Source organism: Anopheles coluzzii, chromosome X (genome assembly GCF_943734685.1).
Source record: "Anopheles coluzzii chromosome X, AcolN3, whole genome shotgun sequence".
NCBI classification, from domain to species: Eukaryota; Metazoa; Arthropoda; class Insecta; order Diptera; family Culicidae; genus Anopheles; species Anopheles coluzzii.
This window is the reverse complement of record NC_064669.1, coordinates 9,035,898-9,061,863: the sequence shown is the minus strand read 5'-3', so window position 1 is coordinate 9,061,863 and position 25,966 is coordinate 9,035,898. Positions and strand designations below refer to the sequence as shown.

The window sequence follows — 25,966 nt, the reverse complement described above, 5'->3', positions numbered from 1 at the left end:
CAAGGGTGAAAGGCGAAGGGGGAAGGACTCTAGGGCTCGTTTTAGTGTCCATTTTGAAGGGTTATTCGCTGCTGTTTTGCTTTGGATGATACGCTGATTGCAAACGAACTTGATGCTTGTGAAGAATATGTTTACTTCTTTGAATTCTGCAGACCAGTTCTGAACCTACACTTGGACAGCTGGTAGAGCTGGTCAAACTGGAGCCACAGTAGCTAGCATCACGTCCCGCATCGGGACTAAAATATTGAGAGCTCCAGCAGCATCTGGATAGAGCTAGCGACAGAGTGAGAACCATGGACAGTAGAGGAACGAGGTCCTGTACTGTAGAACGATTTGACAAGTAGCCAAATGTTCATTGCAGACAGTTTAACATATGAAATCTCTTATCGATTCAAATGTTGGATGTGATAATAATGATGAGCTAGTCTAGTTATCGCAAGAAAAAACGAAGCCTGCTTGAAATGAGTCAGGGATACTTAACTAATTTCTAGTCTAGCATTTATTCTTCAACTTCAACATTAATCTTGACAGGTTCTTTTTAATAAAGCAATCTGCTTTAGCATATCATATCATTGGAACGGTGGATGGGAGAACATGCATCGTGTTAAATGAAATACAAGGTGACTAAACCGATGTTGGGTAATATTTGAACTCGTTCCTACAGAGACCTTAGTCTTAGGTGGAGTTCCTATATTAAATGTTCAAACTTTGAAACAATTCAAGCCTGAAGAGCCAGGTCCAGGAGCGGGTTTGTTGAGAAGAGATATTAGAACTAGTGATATTAGGTACAAGGGACAAGAACAACATTAGAGACATTAACCAAAGTTGAGAGCAGAGTAAAAATCACTAGGTCGAACAACAGGACAGGGAAGTTCCTTTAGGAACTATTGCAGCAACATAAACATTGGTGGAGGTTGTCCCATACGTTACGAAGTAGCAGCTGGATAATCTGATATTGATCTTGAGATATTGATATTGAGCTAAGCAACTCCGAAGATATTTGCGACCAGCAGCTATAAACCCATTGAAGAATAAGACTCTAGTTATCTGAAAGAATCATACCGAGAAACCAATCATAACACGCAGGACTTACTATCCTGCTATTGGTTACCGATAAATCACTGAAAGCCAAGTCTACTAGTGGTGCAGACAGACCTTGCCGAAGAAGAAGAGGTATAAGATATTAGGTAGAAGAGACATTAAGAGGTTAATTATAGACATTAACCATGGCCAAAGTTCAGAGTAGTGTAAAAAATGACTATGCCAAACAACAGAACCGGGAAGTTTCTGTAGGAACTATTCCAGCAACAGAAACATTGATGGAGGTTGTTCCACAGATTACGATGTAGCCATGGACAATCTGACATTGATCGGTACCCCGGAATCCGGAATGTCTATAAAAAAATGTTTCCAATTCCTCTGGTAGATATAGCAATTTATGTTCATGCCCTTCAATAATAACCCACGCAACTCCAATGGTATGTGCACACCAGCACCTATAAAACCATAGAAGAATAAGGTAATAGTTATCTGAAAAAATCATACCGACTAACGCATCATAATACGTAGGACTTACTATGGGTTACCAATAAATCACTGAAAGCCAAGTCTACAAGGGGTACAGATAGACCTTGTCGAAGAATAAGAAGTAGAAGACACGAGGCAAAAGACACTTATGGAGATTACCGCACAGGTCAGGAAGTAGCTTTGAACATTCTGGCATTGATTCCAGACACCGGAATTCAGAATGTCTACAAAAACTCTTTCCAGTTCCTCTGGTAGTTTCATGTAGCAAATTATGTTAATACCTTGCAATTATGGCCTCCAAACATATGTGTGACCAGCAACTATAAATCCATTGAAGAAAATCGTACTAATTGTCTGAAGAATCATACCGAGTAACCAATCAAGTACGTAACGCCATAAAGTTTAATTGAAGTTATCCATAATTTATAGATTTGTTGGACTTTTGTGACTATAAAAGGTACGCCGATATCATGGATTTATACAAAACTCTTGACAAACGACTAGCAGAGGGACAATGAGGCAATTTGTGCTGTCCTGTTTGCATTAAGCATACTCTCTTCTGCTTTTTTTTTACAATCTGATGCCTTAATGATGCACTTCCCGTCGTGTCGTGTAAACGCATTCATAAACAGCAATTCAACTGTTGTAAACAGCAATTATGTTCCTTAAAAGTACATTCAAAAAGGCTCATTCAATTAACAACCACTCGAAAATAATTTGCATTTGTACGATTGAAAAAAAAAACGCTTTCGTTCGTCTTGGGAATGAAGAAAAAGGATCTCAAAAAAAGTCCTTTATGTTGGGCAAATCGATGCGCTTCAGTTGAGCCGCTTCATTTTGGAACCACAGTTTACGGCCCACGCGCGCAACTTCTTTCTTGTCCCAACAACACACGCACGCAATAAAAACACAGCAATTATTGGCGTTCAATTTCATTCGCACAAAGAAGATGAACAACTAACACAAACTCAGAAAGTGCACACCCGGGGCAAAGCAAAGCCCGGTTTTATTTGCATGCGGCGCGACACCAATTTTATTGCCCGCCACTCCTTAACTTTTCCCGCTGCAGTCGCGTTCGTTTGCGAAGCAGCGAAGTTCACGAACCTTTTTTTTTGTTTTTGTTTGCTGCTCTCCCTCTCGATCACGCGCGGCACAACATAAAACGTGTGGTGGCGGGCGGGTGTGTGTAGGAGGCAAGAGAGGGAAAGAGAGATAGATACAGAGAGCACTATTATGCATAGACGGCAGCGAAACTAAACGTGTGCAAGCGAATCTTTACTCCCACACGAGTACAGCAAGCGCGCAAGCAAGAATTACTGTCCCGGGCCGTTTGGTGAACCCCGGAAGGAGCGAGAGAGAGAGAGAGAGAGTGGTGAAGGAAGGCCAGTGACATCTTCTGACACCAACCCCTTGCGTTCATATTCCACCGTTTCCTCAGCTGTTGCCGGTTCATTGGAGTGCTTGGCGTCCCCACAACAAAACGGTGACGGCGACGACCGACGCGTACGAGATGCAGTGTGCATACTAAACACCCATCTCCTTATGCTGCATCCAACAGCACCGCCCTGCCTTCCGCGTCCAACCAACCAGAACGCGGTACACAAAAAAGGGGGGGGGGGGGGGGAGAGGCTCTAAAAGAGCAAACAGCGCGAACACCACCGAATGGGTTCTTGCACGCCCGGGGGTAGGAGAAAATATTATTTCACCCTGCTGCGTTCACCCTCACGGCGGCAGAGCGAACCGTCCGCCGTGTGTTCTTTTGCATCGACGGAATGGGGGAATCGACGGGCATTATGTTAGCGACAGACGAGTGACGCGACGCTTGGCCAGGCGGCTGGGACTGGGGTAGGTCCTACGAACTTCGTTTGCACACACACACACGTCTTGCGCGCACTAGCCAGACAGCCGGCAGCAACAAGTGGAAACGGGCAGGCAGAACCTGCATGTTCCCAGGCGCGGGATGGCGCGACAACCCAGCGGAGGACGCATAATTGCGTGCCTCGGTCGCCAGCAGACTCTGGGCAGAGTGTGTGTGTGTGTGTCCCGACTCCGTCCCGGAAGTGGTACGGTGTGCGATAAGTTCTTGACGACAACTCGGCCATATATATGATATCTATACGGGCTAATGAAGGTAGCTGAGATTGGCATTTGGTGCAGCAGGTAAGCGACCTAACCTCGCGCACCCAAAAAGGTTAAGAACCAGTACCAGCTGTAAGGGATGTAAGGGACGTTTTGGGACCTAGCCGCATCTTTGTGCGATTTGGGCTAGCTACACAAACACAACATGCTAGTAACATATTGGAGCCTTGGAGTAGATACTTGGAACACCAGAATGGAGTCAGATGCTTAAGAGCTTCAGAGAACTGAGGCGTAAGTTTGTGAGGACCCGCTGTACAAGCAAGAATTTCTTCAAAATTCTTCAATTCTCCGAATCTCGTCTAGAACGCAATTGGAACCTCTCCCCTCCAATTCCCACTTTGTTTTTGGCTGCAATGATTTACGATGTATACCCGCCATAATCTGTTCCCCGAAACTGCCAAGACGCAATGCTCGCTACAGAAAAAAAAATGGACCAATAGCAAACCTCCAATAAACGAACGAACGGAACAAGAGAAACAAATCCTTCCACTAGTGTGCGCGCGAGCGGTGATGGTTTCCCCGAAAATTAATAGCCGAAATTGGAAATTTAAAATTCAAATTTTAAAACGATGAGTGTGTGTGTGTGTGCGCCCCACTGATGTTGGGGATGGCGAGAAGGCTTCCAACAACACACGACCGCGGGGCCGGGGCGTGATGATGATGACGCGATCAACGCAACCAGAAGATCAAGATGTTCCTCTCTCGAAAGAGCTTCCGGGAATGGGGTTGGGGATGGGGAGCATGGGGAGATATTGGAAGGGAAACTATAGACACAGCCTGCCCCACCAACACATGCTGCCAACGTCTAGCAAAGCAGATGTGTTTGGAGTTGGTGGCAGGGCCAACACATGTTTGGTTAAAATTTCTGATGTTCCGGGAAAAATGTGTCACGCGTTCTTTTGCGAGATCTTCCCGTGAACGCACACACACACACACACATAGATGCATAAAACCCAAATTTTCCTTTTCCCGTTCCCTGTGCCCGTGGCGCACCGCATGTTTCTGTCCACCAAAGCTGGACGAAGACGCACTTGTTGCCTTTGCTGCCCCTTATCTTCCCGTTCGATGCTTCAATCATACCTCACTGTCCTCTCTGTTTCTTCGGGGGTTCATTCTACTGCCATCTATCTATCGCACACACACACACACATACACGGTCCCCTCGGGGAGTGCGTAAAGTGGTTTTGAGGTCAAGACGCACCAGTACCGAAAAGGGAATCCGGAACGGTTTGGACCGACGCGCACACGCACAACAGAGCACAAAGATGAAAGAGAGAGAGAGAGAGAGAGAGAGAGAGGGACGGTCCGAACGCCAGCACAACATGACACGATGACGCACACATACACGCGACGCTTGCACAAACATTGGCTTTGGTGCGGGCGAGCGGACGGTCATACCTTGTGTGACTCATAAATCATAACGCGGAGAGTGGCATCGTCGCCGTTCACCGACTTGGGTTGTTTGCTTGTCAACGCAACGGAAAAAGAAAGAAAAAAGGACACAAAACTACACCGTGTATGTGTGTGTGTGTGTGTGTGTGTCTGACCGAGTCATGCCGATGCACCGGTTTGTGGTGTGGTGCTTTCTTGTTTTGGTTGCCCGTAGTGCCCTTAGTCACGCATCGTTGGACAGGCGCTTTTTGAGATTTGGCCGGACCGTGGCTGTGGCTGCCAATGAATCATACCCGAGTGAACCCCGAGAGCACAAATGTCACGCAGGGGCACACACGGGGTGTCTTGTGGTACCGATGGGATAATGATTTAATTTTTCCACAAATTTTTTTGAGACATCTGTGCAGTGTGCTAGAGATAGGGAAGACATTAACAGAGTTGTCCAAGTGATAGAGCCCCTGCATCAAGGATGTTTGTATTGCAGCTGCAAAAAAGAGTGATGCCACTGTTTTTTTTTTCTTCTATTAGTTAAAGGAACATGTAAACCTCCACAGGTCACGAGATCAGTTTTTAGGCTCTAGTTTTGTGAAAAATCACAAAGTAATGATTGAATCGTTCGATCCCAAGTTAACAAAGTTAAGGTGCTTTGGAACATTCTTCAGCTATAAGTAAACACTCAACGACGACACGAAATTCTGATGCCTATCTGAGCTTTATTCAATCGTAACTAAACATTTGTTTTCCCCAATATTAGCGTACGTGTATACGTACCCGGAGTTCGTTTCTTCGATGTTCATTTTGATTAGCTAAAATTGTTTGCAGCTTGATTTCAATTAATTTTATACTTATTCAACAGTCTATGCTTAGTTTTGAAAGAGTCGAAATAAATTATTGGCAAATAAATTCAAACTATTTTTGTAACTGAACGCACAAACAAAAGGCTTAGCTCCATGAAGCAAGAGGATCAACACAGGGGTTTCACTTGCTTAGTTACAATGGAACGAAGTTCAGATAGCTTGAACAACAAACTATAACAAACTTCCAAAGTACCTTACCATTGTTTACTTGGGGCCATAAACGGTGTACATCTTGATCGAATATGTTCTACAAATATGTGCCTTAATGTTGTGGAACTAGTAATATAACTTCTTCGGACCCATTTCCAACAGCAGTTTAGTCTAGTTGCACATTTGCAAAGCTCAAATACTGGAAGACAGAAGGCAATGATTGCTGCTACTTCTATCGGTGGGCGGTGAGCCACACACTGATGTGGCAGTTTTAGTTCAGAACCCTTCAAAAGATGCCGCCTCCATTAAAGAGTTCGGAAAAGATGACGCGAGACATGTTGTTTTGTTGTGTTTTGTGATCGGAACTAGGGGCTTTTCTCTTCCACAGAGTATTGGCCACTTCTTCTTACCCGATTTGGACCACATAGCAACACGCTACAACACATCTTTGATCGAGAATTTATATGCAAATATGAAGTAGGAGGAGAACATATATTGAAAACACCTTTGGTGGTCTTTTCAAAAACCCACGGATGAATTGGATACAAATAACACAACCCATATACACCCCCCATATAGGGAGCAGTTCAAGTTCATAGTGAAGAGTCAAAAGATGAGACTAATGAGGAGAAAATTGAGATATGTAATAGAAATAGAAATTCAGTTAAAGATGGGTTAGTTGGGTTAAGACAAGAAGCGAGAAATGAATTGTTTTTACAAACCACCCCCTATTATTATCATATCTCTTTTGAGTGCAGACGATTATTATTATTGGGGAGAGATAAGCTGGGGATTCGAACGCCGGATTGCTTGAAACCCATACATTACGTTCATTCCTCTTAACAATGGAACTATCCATCCCATCCAAACGGCGTGCGTTCGTACTGTACCCGTTTCATCGCTGCGCCTAGAACACATCTAGAACACACTATTGATAATCAGCGCTACCACCTCCACCATCACCACCACCACCACCGGAAAATGTATTTGGGGAAAGGGGGTTTACCTAGGTAAAGTTGTCGCTTATACTGGAGCAGCTTACAATCGTCCGCTTCGTGTTCAATCTTCATGCAATCGGCGCTGTGTGATGCCCGTTTTCCCCCCCTCGTTTCCTTTTCACCTTACCACACACACACACTCACACGCCAGGCACACGCCTAGTAAACACTATTCTTTTGAATTGAAGCACTCTTGTACGCGGGCCGGCACACCAAACTGGGCCAACGCGGGCCTATCGAATCGGGGCGCAAGTTGGGTGCTAGATGCTAACAACAACAACAACAACAACAAAACCCGCTCACTCCTTCACTAGACACATACGCAAACACACCTCATACTGAAATACTGGGCTGGATGGAAGGAAATGGAAACAATTTTTATTATTAAAAAAAAGAAGGCAAACACAAACACATCCAAACGCACACAAAAATGCTTTCTAAATGTACAATGTACGTAAAGGAAGCTACTTTTTTTGAGAGGACGACACCACGACGGCAAGGGGAAAACGGGAAAGGTTCGCTGTCTATCACACCACGGTACGACAAACGTCCAAGCAAACACATGTACGCCATTGGATTAGCGCACAAGATGAGATGAAAGAGATTGATGGAGGGTTGGGACAAGAAAACGAAACAGAAAGAAGAAAGAATGCTGATAACGATGATAACGTCGGTCCGCCCGCCCGCGGATGACGTTCTTCTGGCTGATTCGGACGAATGTGTTTATGTTTACGTTTACGCTTCGCGTGCTCGTTCGGTGTTGTGAACCGTTGACCATTCTGCTAGATTCTAGACCGGCTTTACGTAATGCAGCAGGCAGCACTATGCATAATCGCTTCGAAGCAAACAAATCAAATTGAAACTAACACACACGTATTCAAACTACGACAAAAAATTAAGCATTTTTAAAACTGATATGACATTGATTGCAACTGTGTACAGTACAGGGTAGCAGTGAGACGGTGTAAGTACCTTAAAACAGGAGTCGCAACAATAATCGCAACATATCACTCACACACATGCATGCAAAACATCAATCGAACAGAGAAAATTAGCTATATGAAGCACAACAACACAAACAAACACAAACAAAAAAACAAAACAAAAAAAAAGGTAACCCAGGCGCCAGAACTCACGGGCTCCTTATCATGCAGTGAAAAGCAGGCGTTTGCAAGAAATTGGAAATAAGAATTACCTCCAAAAATTAACATTTATTCTGCCCCGAAAGTGGATGTGGCGCGAAGCGGAGGTATGAGGGTTTTACGCACACACACACACACACCAGGTCTGCGTTTTTCTTGACCTTGAACGCTGGCCGCACTTGGTTGCTTGCTTGCAGTTTTTCCCACTCTTCGGCGGTGCTGTGTGCGTGTTTTTTGCTTCCTTTTTTGTCTGCCTTTCCTTTTGCCACATACACAACCACACACACACACACACACACACTTCCTGACAAAAACGTGCGTGTGGGTCACACTGCCCCGGTGCTTATCAGCTGTAAACACACAACACGTGCAGAGACCGAAGTGGCGAGGACGGCAGAAAGAAAGAAAGGAAGGAAAAACTCCCCCGTAAACGCAACAAAAACACACACACACACACTGCGTCAGGTGCTTCCCGCGTTAGGAGCCAGCACTCACACACTAATCACACACACACTCTGGGTTATCTCGATGACACCGTACGCACACGCACACACACGCACCAAACAAAGGGGCACACGGATAGTTTAATTTTGTTTGTTGCTGTCGTATTGTTTGTTTGTATCATTAACTTTTCCGCTTGAGATCTTTTTTTTTTTTTGCACTCCTGTCAAAAGCGCCAGTTGAAGTTGAAACACACGCACACGCGGGCACGCACTCAAAAAATGATAATCGTGTGCGAACGGACGAACACCTCCAGGACACGTTTTGCTTCCTTTTTTTTTGCCCGGGGGCACTTCTATTTCGCTCTTCAAGGGAAAGGAAAGGGAAAGAAAAACCAAGCTCAGCAATGTTTGGACGACAAAAGTTGGCTGGATTGAGCTGTTGAACGTGTGCACAACGGGGCGAAGTGACGAGTAATAGGACACGGCAAACAAAAACAAATAAAATTTACATACAAAAACAAAAGAATAAAAAAGTGTTATGCTTTTCCTACACAACAAAAAAGGCCCCGACTCTCCCTCTCTGATTTTTTTTTTTGTTGTTGCTTCGTCTGTGTTTTCATGTCACAATTTCCGATCCGATTAGTAAAGATTTAAGGCAGCAAAAAGGCATTAACCAGGTGGCACCAGCGGCAACGACACCGAAAGTCCTGCGCCAAAAGCCATTGAAAGAATCCGAAAGTCCTCGGAAAGGGACACACTTCTGCTTCTTCTTGTGCTGCTGTGTGAATGTGTCTGAGTTACTGAGCAGCACAATGTAGGACACAAAAAGAGAGAGAGAGAGAGAGAGAGAGGAGAGCGAGAGCCACGACACGCAGAGTGATACCTGTGCTAGGCTCTAACTATTACGTCGCAAGCGGAAAAAATGGAGACAGCAGATGAATATCACTGTCTTACGATTTTCTTTTCCCGTGTCTGCTTTCGCTGCACAGAATTTAAGGTTCTTTTAATTCAACTTTCGAGTGGTCCACTTTCAACACGCTAAAAGCAAACCGAAAACCCTTCACACACACACACAGCCATGAGTCTAGTGTGTGTCTGACCACTGGTCGCTGGGCTGACTCATCGAAACACGTCGTACGGTCACTCGCCCGCCGTTTGCGCAAACACCCAAGCGCCCGGCAACTGGGCAAAGCGCAGCAGGCGGACACAGGGCAGATGTGGCTTAAGCTCGGGCACTCATTTTCCCGCTGTTCGGTGCGGCTTCACGCCGCCACGCCGAAGAGAGTGAGCTCGCGATCGGAATGTGAGTGCGCCGCTCACGGTGCGCAGTATTCGCATTGGCGAGGAATTTCTGTTCAACATTCTTCGCATTCCCCCTCTGCGCTCAGCCGTACGTGCAGCATTCTTCGCATCAAACCGTTGCGCTCTTTGCTCTCTCGCTCGCTCGCTCGCTCGCTGTCGCGATGACGCACACAGCGCGCACACGCGATGGCTGGTAAAATGGTGTGCGTCTTTGCGTACCGGTTGGTGGATGAGGGTAGGAAGGGAACTTGGGTGACCGATGACACACCGTTTAAGGTCACCCTTTCCGACTGCTCGAATGGTGTGTGTATTGGAGTGCGGCTGCTTTTGTGCCAACGGGCGAGCGGCAGCAGCAGCAGCAGCCGTTTTAGAAAACCTCACGTAGCGCACATTATTCGATTTCGATCACGTACACACGCATGCACACACACACACACACCGCACACAGTTACGTACTGACACGCGCTTCAGAACCAGCTAAAATTTGGCCCAAAATAATAACGAAAACAACAAACAAAAAAATACACATACACTCGCAACACCCAACACACGTACGTAGTCGTGATGATGCGTTTTAAATATTTTTTTTTGGTTTCTTTTGCTTTCGTTTCCTCTAATTCGTCGACTTTTTTGATCGGAAGCCACTAATCAGGTTGATAGAAGGTGCTTGGGAGTAGATTGAGTGTCGATAGAGTTTTCCTCCTTTCTTGTTTGTAGGTTTGTTTGTTTTTTGCGTGTTTCGCTTTTCGTTGCGTTCGCTCTCCTGCCTTTGCTGTGTGTTTGCCAACGTTCTCTTCTGGTTGATTGTCGTTGCCGGATTATTCGATCAGCCGTCACGCGAAAACGAAACACACGAAACGAGCGAGCGAGCGAGCGAGCGAGTGAGTGAGTGAGTGAGTGGGTAAAGATGTAAAATTAAATTAAAAAAAAAAGCACTCAGTGAACGGAGGATCGTGTGTTCGTTCTGCGCAGCCCCGTCGCATACACCGCTGCGGATCGAGATTTCATAATACCCCCAAAAGCCACTCTCCAATCGGGGGGTAGGACGAGAGCGAACGAGAACGACGGTAGCGGAGAGAGAAGAAGAAGAGGACAAAGAGGGGGAAGAGAAGTCTTGCGCACACTTAACCGGTTTTACCACTCCTGGCCTTTTTTTTTCTCTGTCTACTTCTGCCCTCCACCTCGTTTGTTCAACCCCCCCCCCCCCTCCCCCCCGCAGAAAAACCATCAGCCCACAAACGCACAAGAAACAAGTAACACCAACACATGCCGCTCTCTTTACTCAATCAAGCTGTGAATGTGTGTGTTGTGTGTGTGTGTTCGTTTTGCTCGCTTTTTTCTCTCCCCAATTCGATGATCACGGCTCATTTGCTATAAAAATTGAACGGCACTGTATTTAGACGCACGCGGCGCATTAAAACACACGCACACACGGTTGTGCGCGCTGCCGTGCAATCACACACATCTATAAAGCGGGTCACCACTGGCGCTAGAGTGAGCAGTCGCGTTTGGATTGGACTGTGTGTGTGTGTGTGTGTGTGTGTACCTTTTGATTTATGCTTTCCTCTACATCTCCTCTACAGCCCAACCAACCCTTTGCTGGCTCCTTCCTACTCATGCCCAACATCCCTTTCTCACACACACACAAAGCAGCTTCACCATCCCTTTTGCTAAATTAACCAGCCATCCAGTCAAAACTTCAGTCAGTAAAAAGGGTTTTGTGCTGAGCGACGGCTGAGCAGGGGAGAAAGGAGCAGCATACCCAGCAAGAATACACACATACACATGCAAGCGACCTGTTGTTACTAGGGCTACGAGGGTTACCAAGGGTTACGGGATGAAAGAGAGAGAGAGAGAGAGAGAGAGAGAGAAAGAGAGAGAAAGGAAGCGAGAAAGCCGAGCAACGTCGAGAGATTGTGTTGCCACCAAGATCCTTTCACCAAACCGTTTTGGACCGTTTGCTGTCCCTGCTCTTCTACTTCCCATTCCCTATTCGACTACACCTTGTGTTATAAATTGTGAAACACGTGTGTGTATGGGTTGTGTACACACACCATAACGCAATCTACAATAAAGTTTAAAAAAAAAAGTAGCGCAGCGCGCACGCGGCAGGGTGCCGTCCGTGGCACTGAAACAAACAACAGCCTTTCGATTTTGTGCTGTTGCTTTCCCACGTAGAAGCAAAAGGAGACCGCACCACCGTACACACCTTTACAAGCAGGCGGTACGAGCATGCTAAGCAGCTTCCAAACGAGATGGTACGCTCTCGCTCTCTCCCTCTCTCCCTTGCGCGCGCGCTGTTCGATCGTGCCCGATCGCGTTCTGGATGAATGAAGGCGAATCTTTCTCTCTCTGCGTGTGTGTGTGTGTTTGTGCCCTAATGACATTTGCAAGCTAAATTGAAGCTGCTGCAGTGTGTAGAGCAAACAGTGCACCCGCTGCCGGCATTGAAAGTTCTCGCGCAATTACTTCTCTTTCATACAAAATTGATTTAGTTTGTTGTATCCGCCGTGTGGCTTGGATGAAGCGATTTATTTTTACAGCGGCTCGCACACGCACACACGCGCGCGCGCTAGCGCTGCTCTCTGAGGTGCGCAAGCGGCACCGCTACGCGCACGCAATGGACAACATTTTCTTTTTTTTCTTCTCAGTGCTTTATATCGCTCGCTGTCTCTCTCTCTCTCTCTCTCTCTCTCTCTCTCTCTCTCTCTCAGTCTCTTTACGCTTCGTTCTTTGCGTCGAGCACTGTTGGAATCGATCCGCTGAAGAGAGCAGGAGGAAAGGGGGGGAAGGTTTAATATCGGTTTATAGTTTCTAAACAAGTTTTATTGCCCTCCTCGTCACGCGGCTGATGCTCCATCTCTGTTTAGGCTTTCTCTCTCTCTCGTTGCTTCCTCCGCTCCCTTACTGCATCGTTGAACGTTTGTTCTGTGCCTTCGCGCCAATTGCCCGCGTAGTAGCGGGACATCACCCTTTTGTACACACTCTTTCTCGCTCTCTCTCTCTCTCTCTCTCTCTCTCTCTCTCTCTCTCTCTCTCTCTCTCTCTCTCGTTTCCCTGTCTTTGTCTCTTCTGCTGGTCTGGTTTTACCTTTACGCGGTCTAATTCATTATCGTGGCCGTGCGCACTGTGCGTCGGATTATTTCAACAATCGCGACCCTCTCCCATAATACTGCGCTTATATTAATACGGCTTCCTCTCGGTCTTTTTTCTTTCTTTTCATTTTCCTCCTAGCACATATTCGATGCGTTCGATTTGAAATAGATGCGCGTAGATGCGTGTGCATGTGTGTGTGTGTGTGTGTGCTTTTATAATTAATTCCCTTCTACACCCTAGAATGATCCTGCCACTGCCGTTAACGATTCACCGACCCATTTTGTTCCATTTCTATCTGCTACCTTTCTCTTTCGCTCGCCTGGCTGTTGGCTTGATTTTGCTTCCCTACCTTCTGCCCTACCTGCAGCCAAATAAATCCTGCGCCAGCCCCATAAACGTTTTACAGCTTTTTGTCGATCGCGTCGAAGACAGAGCTGTTTTTTTTTTATTGTTTGATTTTAATCGCAATATTGTGCACCCAGCAAAACAATAATCGTCACCGGGGGGGGGGGGGGGGGGGGGGGGAGAACCAAACACACACACACTAAACTGTGGAGCATTTTTGTCAGCTGGGTTGCGCTGATCCTTTTGGCTGCGGTAGTAGGACAACGCTCTCTGTCTTTTAAAAGCAGCGCGGCGCACGGACACACTGGTGGTGGTGGTCGGTCTGATTCTTGATTGCGTAGCGGGGAAGACTTGTTTGGATGCTGTGCGGTGGATGTTTTCCTGGCACAGAGCTTTTGGTTTTTTCCTTTCGTCTTGCCTTAGACATGCTCTCCCTTTTGCTGTCCCGTCTCTCTCTCTCTCTCTCTCTCTCTCTCTCTCTCTCTCTCTCTCTCTCTTTCTTTCTTTTTCGGATTGAACGATTAAGCGGTGACGCTCAGGTGGCTTAGATTGCGTGCACGGCGTGCTGGCGGTGTATGGGTGACGCAAAACGGTCAGTGGTGCGTGTTTGTGTGTGCCGAGCTTTGCGGGAAAAGGCAAATATACACACCAAAAGGCACACAGAACGAGATTTACATTTTCACAACCACGCAGTAGATGCGTTTGGGTGCGCGAGCGAGAGACAAGTTGTTGTTCCCTTCCCGCTGTCTGTTTTGTGGTGTTTCCCTGTTTTGGTCCTCTGCGGTTTCCGCCCAGCCCCGTTTCCGTCTGGGCAGACGCGTTTTCGTCCTAATTGCTTTCATTATTAGGACGAGCGAGCCGTGCCGCACAGTAGATGGACACGCGGTACAGCACGGCGAGACATCCAAGGCAACAACAATTAAAAGCAAAAGTTTTAGACAGCCCGGCAGGTCGGAAAATAAAAGTTGTACCTTTCCCCCAAAAAACCTGCCAGCATTGTGTATGTGTGTGTGAGTGTGCGTTTGTTTGGCCACAGTGATCTTGAGCCAAGATCAATCCTTGAAAGCTTTCGGGAAAGGGAAGTCTACAAGTTAAAGCCAGCAGCAACACGGTGGCAGCCAGCTCGGTTAGAGCCAATGTTGCTTCACGTCAAACGGAAATTGATATCCCTGCTGCGGGGAGCTTTTAACAAGATGTGTACACACACACACACGCACTGACTAGTTGAATGTGTGTGTGTGTGCACAGCAGCCACATTTCAAAAGAAATCAATTTAGATTTTCTTTTTCTTTTTGGACCAAAAGGGGCGCACACGGACTTGGCTCGTTGTGATGCGCCTTTTTTGTTGTTGTTGTTCCAAATCCTTTACCGCTCTTGCGTGTCTCTATTTCCCTTCTACTGTGTTTGTTTCCTTTAATTTGCAACCACACACACACACGCACAGACACACAGGAGACAGTTGATTGGGTTCGCCGTTTTAATTAGCACGGTTCGCCGCGACGACAGGCAGCCCCAGCCACACATTAAGCTGTCCCTTTGCTAACACTGCTCGGGTTATTATTCAATAACCCGGTGGTGGTGGTGGTACTGTCTGCTCGCTCCCATTACAAGCAAATGTACCCGAACGCACACACACACACACACACACAGCCACAAAGAACATAAAATCAATCAAATATGACCAGTCGGACTGGCTGGTTTTCAGTGTGTGTGTGCATTTTTGGTTGTTTCTATTTTCCGGCAAGTTTGTTTCTGTTTGTTTGTTTGATTGTTTGTTTTGGGGGGGGGGGGGGGGGGGGGGGGGGGGGGCGCCTTGTTTTAGGCGTTGTTGATGTTTCGTTTCTCTTTCGCATGTTCGCGCTTTTGTCTAGCACACCAGCCTCTCGCTTTTCACTTCTCTTCTTTTTTCTGCTTTTGTTTCATTGGTTTTGTTGCACGCTTGCTGGAAAGGCTCTTTAATTGACACCCGCCAGAGGGGGCTTTTAACCGCTGCCCCCTTCTCATTCATTCAAAAAAGCACGCACACACACACACACACCATTCTGCACTAGAGTTGTTGCGCATTTAAAGAGAAGTTGATGGTTGCGATGGGGTTGGTGGGTAGGTGTACACAACAGCTAGAAGCAATGGGGGGGGGGAGGAGGCTGCCTGTTCCACCTCCTCGACCTGATCAAGCGACACTGACCAACGGGCGGGTGCGGTTCGGGGCGAAGGTGGATGGGGGGGGGGGGGTGGATGGGGGGGGGGGGGTGGATGGGGGGGGGGGGGGGGTGGATGGTGAGATGCGGAAAAGCAGCAACAATAGTGACAACAACAGCAACTAAAACACACAAGCAGAACCGAAAGAAAAGCTTTCCGTCGCACCCGAGTAAACACGCACCGCAAAAGGAAAGGAAACAAAAAAAAAACTAACAAGGCCCGCAGGAAAACACACACACACTTTTTGGTGACGGCCAAGCGGTGGAAGTGGGATGGGATCGGAGGGGGGGGCTGGTAATAAGAAAAAGTAACACACAAACACACACACTCTCGCTTGGGTAAGACGCAACAGCGGCGACGACGCACCGAAAAGGTACACGCTACGGGCACAACACTCGAAACGCAACTAAAGCGGGAAGCTAAAACGCAACGGCTCGCGTACGGGCTCGCGCAAGCAGAACAAGCGCGCACACGCGGCACACGGGCTGGGTCACTCAGTGGCGAGCGGGCTGAGTGGCCGTGCGCTCACCAGCGCCAAAACGGCTCGAACTCACTCGGACGGCGCGCGCTGTAGCGTTTATGGTTATACCGTTACCGATTCCGTGACGCGTTAGAAAAAGAGAGAGAGAGAGCGAGAGCGAGCGAAAGGGAGATAAAGATTGCGTGAGTGTGTGTGTGTGTGTGTGCGAGCGAGAGAGACAAGCGAGTGTGAGCGACTGCACGGACAGGAGAACGGGCGCAGAGTAACAAAGAAAACGAAAAACACCACCACCACCACCACCCATCGCTCGGGAGAAACACAAAACGGTCGTTCGGGTGGAAAATTTTTCCATCACTCAGCAGACACACTCACACAGCCCAGGTGATGGAGCAGGCAATAGAACCGTCCAGAAGACGCACACTTGGCTTGTGTTCGTGGAGTTCGAATGAATGGCAGCAGCACCGAGCTGGACGCACTCGTTAAGGTGCTGTGTAGCTCTGTGTGTGTGTGTGTGTGTGTGTGTGTGTGTGTGTGTGAGTGTTACTTTTCCCAATTTTTACTCCCATTTCCTCCCCCAAAAGGCAGAGCGAACGAAATGACGACAGTGCGGCGATCGCGGCGGGTTTTCCCGATGAGTTGCCATCGGGGTTTTTTTTCGTTTGTTTGTTAACCCGTTCGAAATAGGTTTGGTTTCCCTTTTAAATTGTGAGAGTATCTAATGAGCGAAAGAGAGAAAGAGAGAGAGAGCGCGCGAAACGCTGTCGTCAACTGTAAACTTCGTTGCCAGAAACGGGTCCCGAAAATGCCCCGAGAGAAGAGAGCAAGCAAACAAACCAAAAAAAAAGCAAACGCAAACGACAAAACTACAACAAACCGGCACCCAGCCAGTAGAATTAAATGCAAGTCTCCCCCCCCCCCCCCCCCTCTCTCTTCCTTCCCTCCACTCACAACAAGCACACAGCGGCCGTTTGCAATGTAAAGAAATAACGATTTGTTGACCAGTCGTGGTGGTGGTCGAGCGGCAGCAGCTACTTCTATATCGTAAGATGCGATCACAGTTGTAATGAAACAAGTGGTGAGAAAGGAAGAGAGAGAAAGAGAGAGAGAGGGAAGGAGAGAGAGAGAGAGAGAGAGAGCGAGAAGCGTGCACTTGACTGATGGTTGCACGATGACCATTAAAACAAAACACCGCTAAACGGGGGTATTATTATTTTATTACACAAAACACACATTCGTGCGCCAGTGGTGTGTGCGTGTGTATGTGTGTTTAGTAGATAAGCGGGCACAGTAAGTGCGCTTCTTCTTCTACTTCTTTATCTACGGCTTCTAGGCTTTACAAACGTCAACCGAAAATATAAGAAAAATAACACACCAAATATGATTCATCTCCTCAATTGTTGTTTATTCGCGGAGATAATCAATATCGTTGGCTTCTTTCCCCTAATGCAGCGGTCGGCAAACTTTCGAGGTTTGATACATGACATCAAGCAAAGCGTTTGGTAATATTGTTGCTTCTCTGTAGTTATGTCAGCCCAGCAATGCTCGCAATTGGTAATTCATACTATTTATTTCACCATATTATTTGTAAAGATTCATCAGTTAAGAATCGGCAAAAGTGTGATCAGTCAAAACTACAAAGCAATATCGCTTTTTTTATGACCTCCTCATTCTTTGTCCCAAACATTTTTGGAAGAATATATTCTTGGAGATATTCTAACTATCCAAATGTTTCACTAGCAAGAATTCACAACATTTTGTATGAATACGACCTTTGACAATCTTGTACTTGTAAAAATCAAAAGAGTATAATCATAGCACTCATAAAAATAACAAACCGAGGTTTTACCTTGTGTTGGACTATAGTTATAAGTCCTTCAATCCATATCATTAAAGAGTGATGAAATCCTTCCACGTTTCATGTGTTTATCTTCACTCACACCAACGAAACGTGAATTGCAATTTAAATAATCGTATCACATGAGTCACTAGACCAAATTTGACACCTCTTTCAATCGAACTCTAACCATGATGGCCCTAAAAAGTGAGGCTACTTCGTTTAGAAGCGTGCGCAACCAAAGAACGGCTTCCAGCGTCTAAAATGGACTCTGTGCGGTAGTGTTTGGTCGTCAGATTACTCTGTTCCGGTATCTGCAACATCTTGGCACTATTAGACGACAAACAGAACATCGAAAGAAACCCTTAGTTCCAAATAGTCGAGGACACTGAGCGACAAGCAGCAGAAAAGGAAGATAAAGCCCGAGGTGGTTACATCGCTGTTTTTGCTTGGCTGGAGAGGTCGATACAACTGGCCAAACTGTGAAATAATACCTGGGGAAACATGTAAAAATATACGAAGAAGCACAAATTGCATCCACGAATTTCGGCGGATCTTGCGGATGTGACACCCTAGTCCGCGAACCTGTGCCCAACATCTGCCTGTGCTGTGTTCGATAGAGAATTTCTGAATCAACATGATGCAAAAGCTCAGCTCCAACAATTTCGTCGCAAAAACTGAGTAAGAATTGATAATAATCGAAGGTAGATCTTAACCGCATGCCTACACTCGTACGTCATGGCGAAAATTACAGATTACTGAACGACAGGCAGCTCGCCAGGTCGTAGATTTATTTTTGCAAGTAAGCTTGAATGATTACCTTTTAAAAAGGTGTTCATGGAAAGAAAGTATCTCTCTCAGCTTTGGAGGACTTCTCTTAGAGCACGACAATATGAAATGTCATACTAAAAGATTTTCTCAGTAATTTGTATACGAATAGGATTAGGCTCTTCTCATCTTCCAATAAACAGTAAAATCCTTTTTTCGCGGGGGTTGGACCTTGCCGACCACTGCTCTAATATGCTGCTCTAAGTGCAGAGCCAGCGAGAGAGAGAGAGAGAGAGCTATATAGAGCAGCGTTAATTGATTATTACCGGGTTCTATTAATTGGCTTGGTTGTTGTGTTTTGAGGGGACCTCGCAGCGTAGTTGCAGGAAATACGCACACATCATCGAACGAGAGAATATACCAGCACACCACCAACCACAACCAAACAAAAACACGCAGAGAGAATCAAACACTGGCGCGCGCGCGCTTATCTCACCACCGGACGGACACGATATGGGGATAATGAATAGGGTCAAGCAGCACCAGCAGCAAACGTGCCTGCCGCTCTGCCGATTGGACTGTGAAGCGAACGAGCAATATGCATCGGTTAATTGGATAAAGTATCATTGCGCGCGACGCCCCGTACCAGCGGTGTACTCAGGGCTTATCAACTGCGCTGCTGCTAGTGATCATTTGCTGCGCGTGGCAAATGGAGCGAATTAATTGTATGCGCAATCATGCTAAGCCACTTCTGTGCTGTGAGGTTTCGATGAAGAAGGATGTTGCTGAGTTCATTCCCTTCCCCACTGTACCGAGCCTCCTTTGCGGAGCTCAAGCAATGGTCACCGACCGTGGGGAGGCACAAGCTTTTATTGTGCTTTTGTTTGTTTTTTTGTGTATCTATTTATTTATGTATTTATTACAATAAAGCTGTCGAGCCTCCGTGGTGTTGGCAGTTGGCGACTGCTTGGGACCGCGCCAAACGCGTTTAGTTTTGGCTTTGCAATCAAACTGAGAGCTGCGTCTCGGTTTCGGGCGCCCGAGAGTGGCGTGCGTCTATTGGTCTCTGGGCTGTTATCGCCAGCGCTTTCACGTGCTCCCGCACAACCGAAACCAAACCGAACCCAGGGACAGTAGTACGCGCACCGAACCGGGCAGACCTATATTTAAACAGCCCTTTTGCTACCGCAAGCTCCTTCTCTTCCTTCTTGCGCGCAATATTCTGCGAACGCAAACGGTTCACCATACGCGGCGGGGCGGCGACAGCAACCAACCGCGTCACTCGGGGCGGTCGGTCCCAGCTGTTTTGTCGGGTGCTCTCGGGGATGCTGGGTTTGCATTCGCTTGAGACACGAGATCCTCGCTGCAAGTTTGAGGAAAATACGCAACGAGAAAAGAACAACCGAAAAAAAAGGAAAAAACAAAACAAATGCACTAAGAAATCCTTTCGCATCCAAAAAAAAAACGAAACGAACCCGGGAAGAGGCATCAAAACGCTCACACACACACGCATAGACAGGTTACACGTCACTGCCAAAAAAGAAGAAAGAAAAAAAAAAACGCTAATGAAAGCGGGTGCAACAGTGAAACCGGGCGGAGGGCAAGGACCAGCCGCAGAAGACGCAAATCGTCATCGCCGTCGACGAAGACGACGAACGTGTACGGGTGATGAAGAATGATTTAGCAAACAACAACAACAACAACAACAGCAACAACATAAACCCCCATTTGGATGCTGCGACTTGTTGCCTTCTCCTTCACACACACACACACATGCACATACAGACATTCGCACGTGCACACTTACAGCAGACACTGTGAATTGTCTTTTTAATGCTCGACGTCTTAAAGTCCTCCACCTTCTGCTCCTTCTTCATCCTTCTCTTCCTCCGGCTCCATCAAAGCACGCTCTCTCTCTCTCTCTCTCTCTCTCTCTCTCTCTCTCTCTCTCTCTTTCTCTCTCTCTCTCTCTCTCGGTCTGGGATTCAATTTCGCCATAACTTTTGCTCATTTCGCTTTTCGGGTGATAAATGTTGGACGGGATTTGCCCGCTGCCCCGGGAACCCGAAACGGAGGGGGCAAAAGGAGTAAAACACATTTAAAAAAAATAGGATAGGAGAGGAAAAAAAGAGCTAGAGAGACACACAGTAAGCTGGCGAATCGGGGGGAGTGGAGGAGGAGGTGGTTTCAGTTTTATGAATGTTTCGCTCGGAAATTAATTTCGAAACCGAGGAGGGTCAGATTAAATTAGATTAAATTAAAGTGTCCAAAAGTTCGTGTTCCCGACCCCTGGAACCAGTTATGCAAAGGGTGGGGGGGGGGGAGGGGTAAGAAGGAGGAGGAGGAATGACGGGGGCCAATGCGAGGGCGAGAGGGAGAATGGTTGAAACTACTGCTGTTCGATGCTGACGGCAAGCCACTGGGCCGGCTGGCCCGAGAAAGCAGCGCGGCGAGAAGAAGGGAGATAAAAAGATTATGACAAAAAAATCACACACACACACACACACACACAGAGCCACACAAACTAATGAAAGGATGCTGCGAGGAGGTAAACGAGCGAGGTTGAAAAAGTAGAATGGTATTGAAAACATTAAATTAAACAGCAGAAGGGCAATGAATGACGGGAGGGGGGGGGGGGGAGGGGGGGTTGTCAGCAAATCGAATGAACGTTTGAGTCGCGCACTAGAACCTCCAGCGTGTGTGTGTGTGTTTTTAAATGTGTGGAGCATTAAAATAAAAATAAACCCTTCACCCGACCGTGCGCAATGAACACAAACCCTCAAGGAGAAGAAGTAGTGCAATCAAGCAAAACAGCGAAAGACACCACGCTGGGGCAGGGGGTTTATGGGGAAGACGGGGTGGGGACAATGTGTACACGGTTTTACAAGCTGTTGCACGTGTGTGCGTGTGTGTGTGTGCGGTAGTGTGTACAGTAATAAAAGTTTTATTCTTGCAGAGGCGCACTGGTGCAGCCAGAACCAGACGGTGAAAGATGTTTGAAAGAGTGTGTGTGTGTGTGTGTGTGTGAGAGAGAGAGAGAGAGAGAGAGAGAGAAAGGGAGAGAGAGAGAGAGAGAGAGAGAGCGTTTGGGAATACGAAAGAGAGATACAAAAGATCACCCCGACCGCTCCCTGCGAGAAGGATTGAGAAACCCTGCAGCCCGACCCCACGCGGCACGGGAACGAGATGCTGCGACAGGAGGAAAAAAAAATAAAAACCTACCTAACCCAAACCGAAAGGAAAGCATTGCCCCCCCCCACATATTCACCCTCTTCTCCCATCCCCCACCCACAGCTTAACAGCGCGCTTACATACAAACAGCATCTTGACGCATCATCGCACGTTTGTGTGAAACAAAATCACGGATTCACGTCGAAACCTTTCGTCGTGCTGGATGTGTATGTGAGTGTGTGTTTGTGTTGTGTGTCTCCCGAACACAAATTCCCCCCCTCCTCCATCTTGTCCCAAACGCCCGTTTGAAACCAATCTATTAAAACCGTTTCTTCCACCTGGTTCCTTTTATTTCGTTTCCGAAGAAATCGAAGAAGAGCGCACTCACACACAGGTACACACCGTCGAACGGTGAGGCGCGTGAGCGCAAAACCTGTTTCAAAAATAGAAGAAGAAAAAACCCTTCCTCCCTTCCCTGAGCCAGCCCCCCTTCCACACCCCCTTCTGTTTCCCCACATTTGACAACAGGCAGGCTGCGACGGTCGTGTTTTCGGCTACAGGAGTTATACTTACTCATATTTGTGTGCGCAGTTTGCCCGCGCTGGTGTATTAGGTGCGCCAGTTGGACAAACGCGTTTGCTGGGGCGGTTGGGGATGGGCGATAGAACACGATGAGCTTAACACAAATGCAGTGCGCAGCACGATCAAGACGCATTGCACGCTCTCTCAGCACCGCCGCACACGATAGTCGAGGTGGTGGACATAAAGCATGCATTGTTTTTGTCGCAATTTTTAATCGGCAAGTGGATTTGCTGGACAGTAAGATAGTTGCTTAGTATAAAGCCAACGTTTCACTCGTTTGCGTCCAATAGTTTGGGAGATACGATGATTTAAAAAATGGAAAATCGTACAAAAAACTTAACTGCTGGTGACAGCATTGCGAATTAGTGCTGAGTCAAACGGAAACTCGAGACGTTTTGCTGCCAAATTGAATTGAAAAAGCTTCGTTTTTTCAACCAACTGCAACGTGAAACGCAATAATGCATCATACAATTTTCTAATGAAGTCTACATATTATTCGGTGCATTATTGTTTTTATTCTACGTTTGACGATCACTTCGATGGTAGCGCTTCTCTAATGTTTCTCCTTTTCCGATTAGCATTTTGTTATTCCCGCACTTTGTACAGTAAAATATTAGAAAATCCCTTCTGCATCTAATTACAGTCTTTCCTCGAGTTACGCGAAAAATGCCTAGGCCGTAACGGAAACCAAAATATAGTTGATAAATAGTTGTATTTGATTAAGTTTAGTACTTTTATATGCTAACCGAATTATATAATTCGTATGGAACATTTTGTTATTGCCGAAAATTGACCAAAAAAAAAACAATAAATTTTGCATTTGACAATTGTTGCAGAAAAATTCACTGCTTTGACATATTAACTGTCAAAATGACAAATTCGCATAACTCGACTGTAGCTTACTCGCGTAACTCGGGGCAAGACGGTATATGCAATTCGCGTGGTTTAAACAAATTGAATTAGTACAAAACCGTAAAACAACACCCTTTCCGTAGCTTTAACTTGACAGTACGCTTTAAAATAAAATCTCCGTTTGAGGTAACACAAAAACCATTCAGCTAAACTTGTTTTAAGTCATAAGTCTCAAGCCAATAAGTCTTAAACTTTCAGTGCATTACATGTTTATTGACCTCGAAGTTTTTCACTGTAATCTACTGCATCTGTATTTTATTGAATCAATATGTTGTTAACATTTCCTAACAATTTCAGCTGTCCCTAGCTGTCTCTTTTCAAGTTCTAAGCATCTAAATAAGAACAGCTTTTCTGCGTTTGCACTATTTCGCTTGCAAACATTCGAATGTTAGAAATTATCAATTATTTGACTCCACTTCCCGTTTCAATGTTTTGCTACTTTTAGCACGAATTCATATATGTCCGCCCATTGCGCTGAGAGGAACCGCTGTGCACTACGACGAGAGCGCGCCAAAGGGGGAACACACACAAACACTCGAACGCCAGTGGTTTGTGTTGTTTGCGTTAGTGTACGAGGTGGTACTGAGAGAAGGGGAAATTAAGTCGCCGTGCCGCAAAGCCCCAAGCGCTTATCCCGGCGAGATGAGCGTGTACACCACACACACCGCTGCGATCAGATGCGATCGTATCGCTACGCTTGCTACTGTTGTTGAGCGGAGGAAATCTCTCTGCTCTCTTCTCTCTCGCTCTCTCTACCGTTTGTAGAGGATGAGGCTGCTGGATGCTGTCACCCAGCTGGCAGCTTCCCAGGGGCCCATCGATAGGGATATATCGATTAAAATGATCGATTAAGCTCGGCACGGCGTGAGAGCACCCGCATCCCAGGTGACAGCTGGCCGGCTGAACTGACAGTACAATACGGCAATCGACGAGAGCCTTGCGAGCTTAAGTCAGCAGCTCAACTCAACAACGATTCAACTTAATTGGGAAGCAGTCAACTCCAGCACGTTTTTGGATTGTTTTGCAACCAATTACATTCGGGTTCTAGCTTAAAGTTTCGTCTCCACTGTGAATCGGTTCCTTGGCAACGTCAGCATGGTTACAAGATAGAACCGGTGGGGCAATCTCAATCTGGAAAACGGGATATACTGCCCTCCAGGGTACCTATTTTCCGGTAAAGCATGAATCTAGGGACAGGAATAGCTCGTCTGGGACGGGAAAAGCTGTGCAGCGCCATTGCTATGGTTCTACAGTACAGATTACAGCCCGGACAGGCTGAGATGGGGAATGTTGCTTTTATTGGCTGCCGAAATTCGCACACAAAGAAGTGGTGAAACGCCAAGAGGGGGAAACATGGGTACAAGATAAGGGTTGCGGAATGCGTTGGGCACTAAAATATAACCAAAACTGCTGAAACACAAAGTCGGAAGACTCGTGCACATGTGCGCTGGGTCTACAGTGAACGCTCGGCAACACTCCACTCCACTCGGGGGTTGATTGTTTTGACATTGTTGTTTTTATTAGAATTTTTGCAGCCCTGGCCATTGCATCGCTCTCCCCGTTGCCGTTGAGAGAACGAGTCTGTGGTTTTACAGCTTCTTCGTCTTCTTCTCTATTCTGTCCGTTTTGCTTTGCCACATTGTAGCGTAGCGCAAACGGTCCCGGTGACGGTTAGGCGCGTCACTACACGTGCGTACGGGGCACTGGTGAAGCGACTCCCGTCTAGCTGTACGCTGGAGTCGTTCGTTCCAGACGACGAACCGAACGCGGGCAGGAGTGTACGCGTCGAATATTTGCACGCTTTCCGCGCTCAATCACGTCCCAGTGTCGGTCGGAGTGCCACGGAGCCCGAGTGCGACGTGCTGTTTGTGGCCCGTAGGTGGGTCAGCCAGATGCTAGATCTACCTCCCGAACAGCACGCGAGACACACATAAATCGCAGCCATCGGCCGACCAACTGATGGGGAGGCGAAGAAGACAAAGAAGACAAAGCGAAACGCGCCACAATCAAAGCACAACAAACTCAACGCCCAGCACACACACACGTGGCCCACGTGGGTCGCGAATGGAGATTCTTGAACGGAGCTGGAGGCTAATCGCTTCCGTCCACTTTGTCTGCGAGCTGCACGGTACGGCCACATGTGCGTTACAAGGGGCGGATGACTCATCTGGCCTGGCAGGTCGGCGCTTTACCACGTGCATGCGTTCCCGTGCTAAAACGGTTCGCGATTAGCGAAACCATCGTGGCGATACTTCAACACGTGTAGGTTAAAGTGACTTAAGGGGGGAAGGGGACTAGGGGTAGGGTGTTGGTGGAAAGGGAACTACTGGTTGGGGTGATGAAGATTGAACGATTGGGATTGGTAAGAAGTCAACTAGCGATAAAGCAAAGTCTCTATAAAAAAAAACTAGCGATAAAGGCTTTTGCTTTAAATCCGGTTCGAAGGACCAAATATTTCGATGCAAACCGCAAATGATCTATCATACATGCACATACCTTATTCCTTAGTTAGGAGTAAGGCGCAGCTGGTGATAGTGAAGGTGTGATAAAGACTCGACTAGCGTTTTCCGTTCTGAACGTATGCGGTGGTGAAAATCCGGCTCGAAGGACCAAAAATACAAATTGAAA

At 46.9% G+C, this 25,966-nt stretch overlaps 1 protein-coding gene across 1 annotated transcript in view; it reads right to left on the bottom strand.

The window, feature by feature from the left end:
* Positions 1-25,966, bottom strand: part of LOC120948850 (protein scalloped) — a 99,544-nt gene that overhangs the window by 23,370 nt on the left and 50,208 nt on the right. The gene's annotated exons all lie outside the window — the stretch shown is intronic.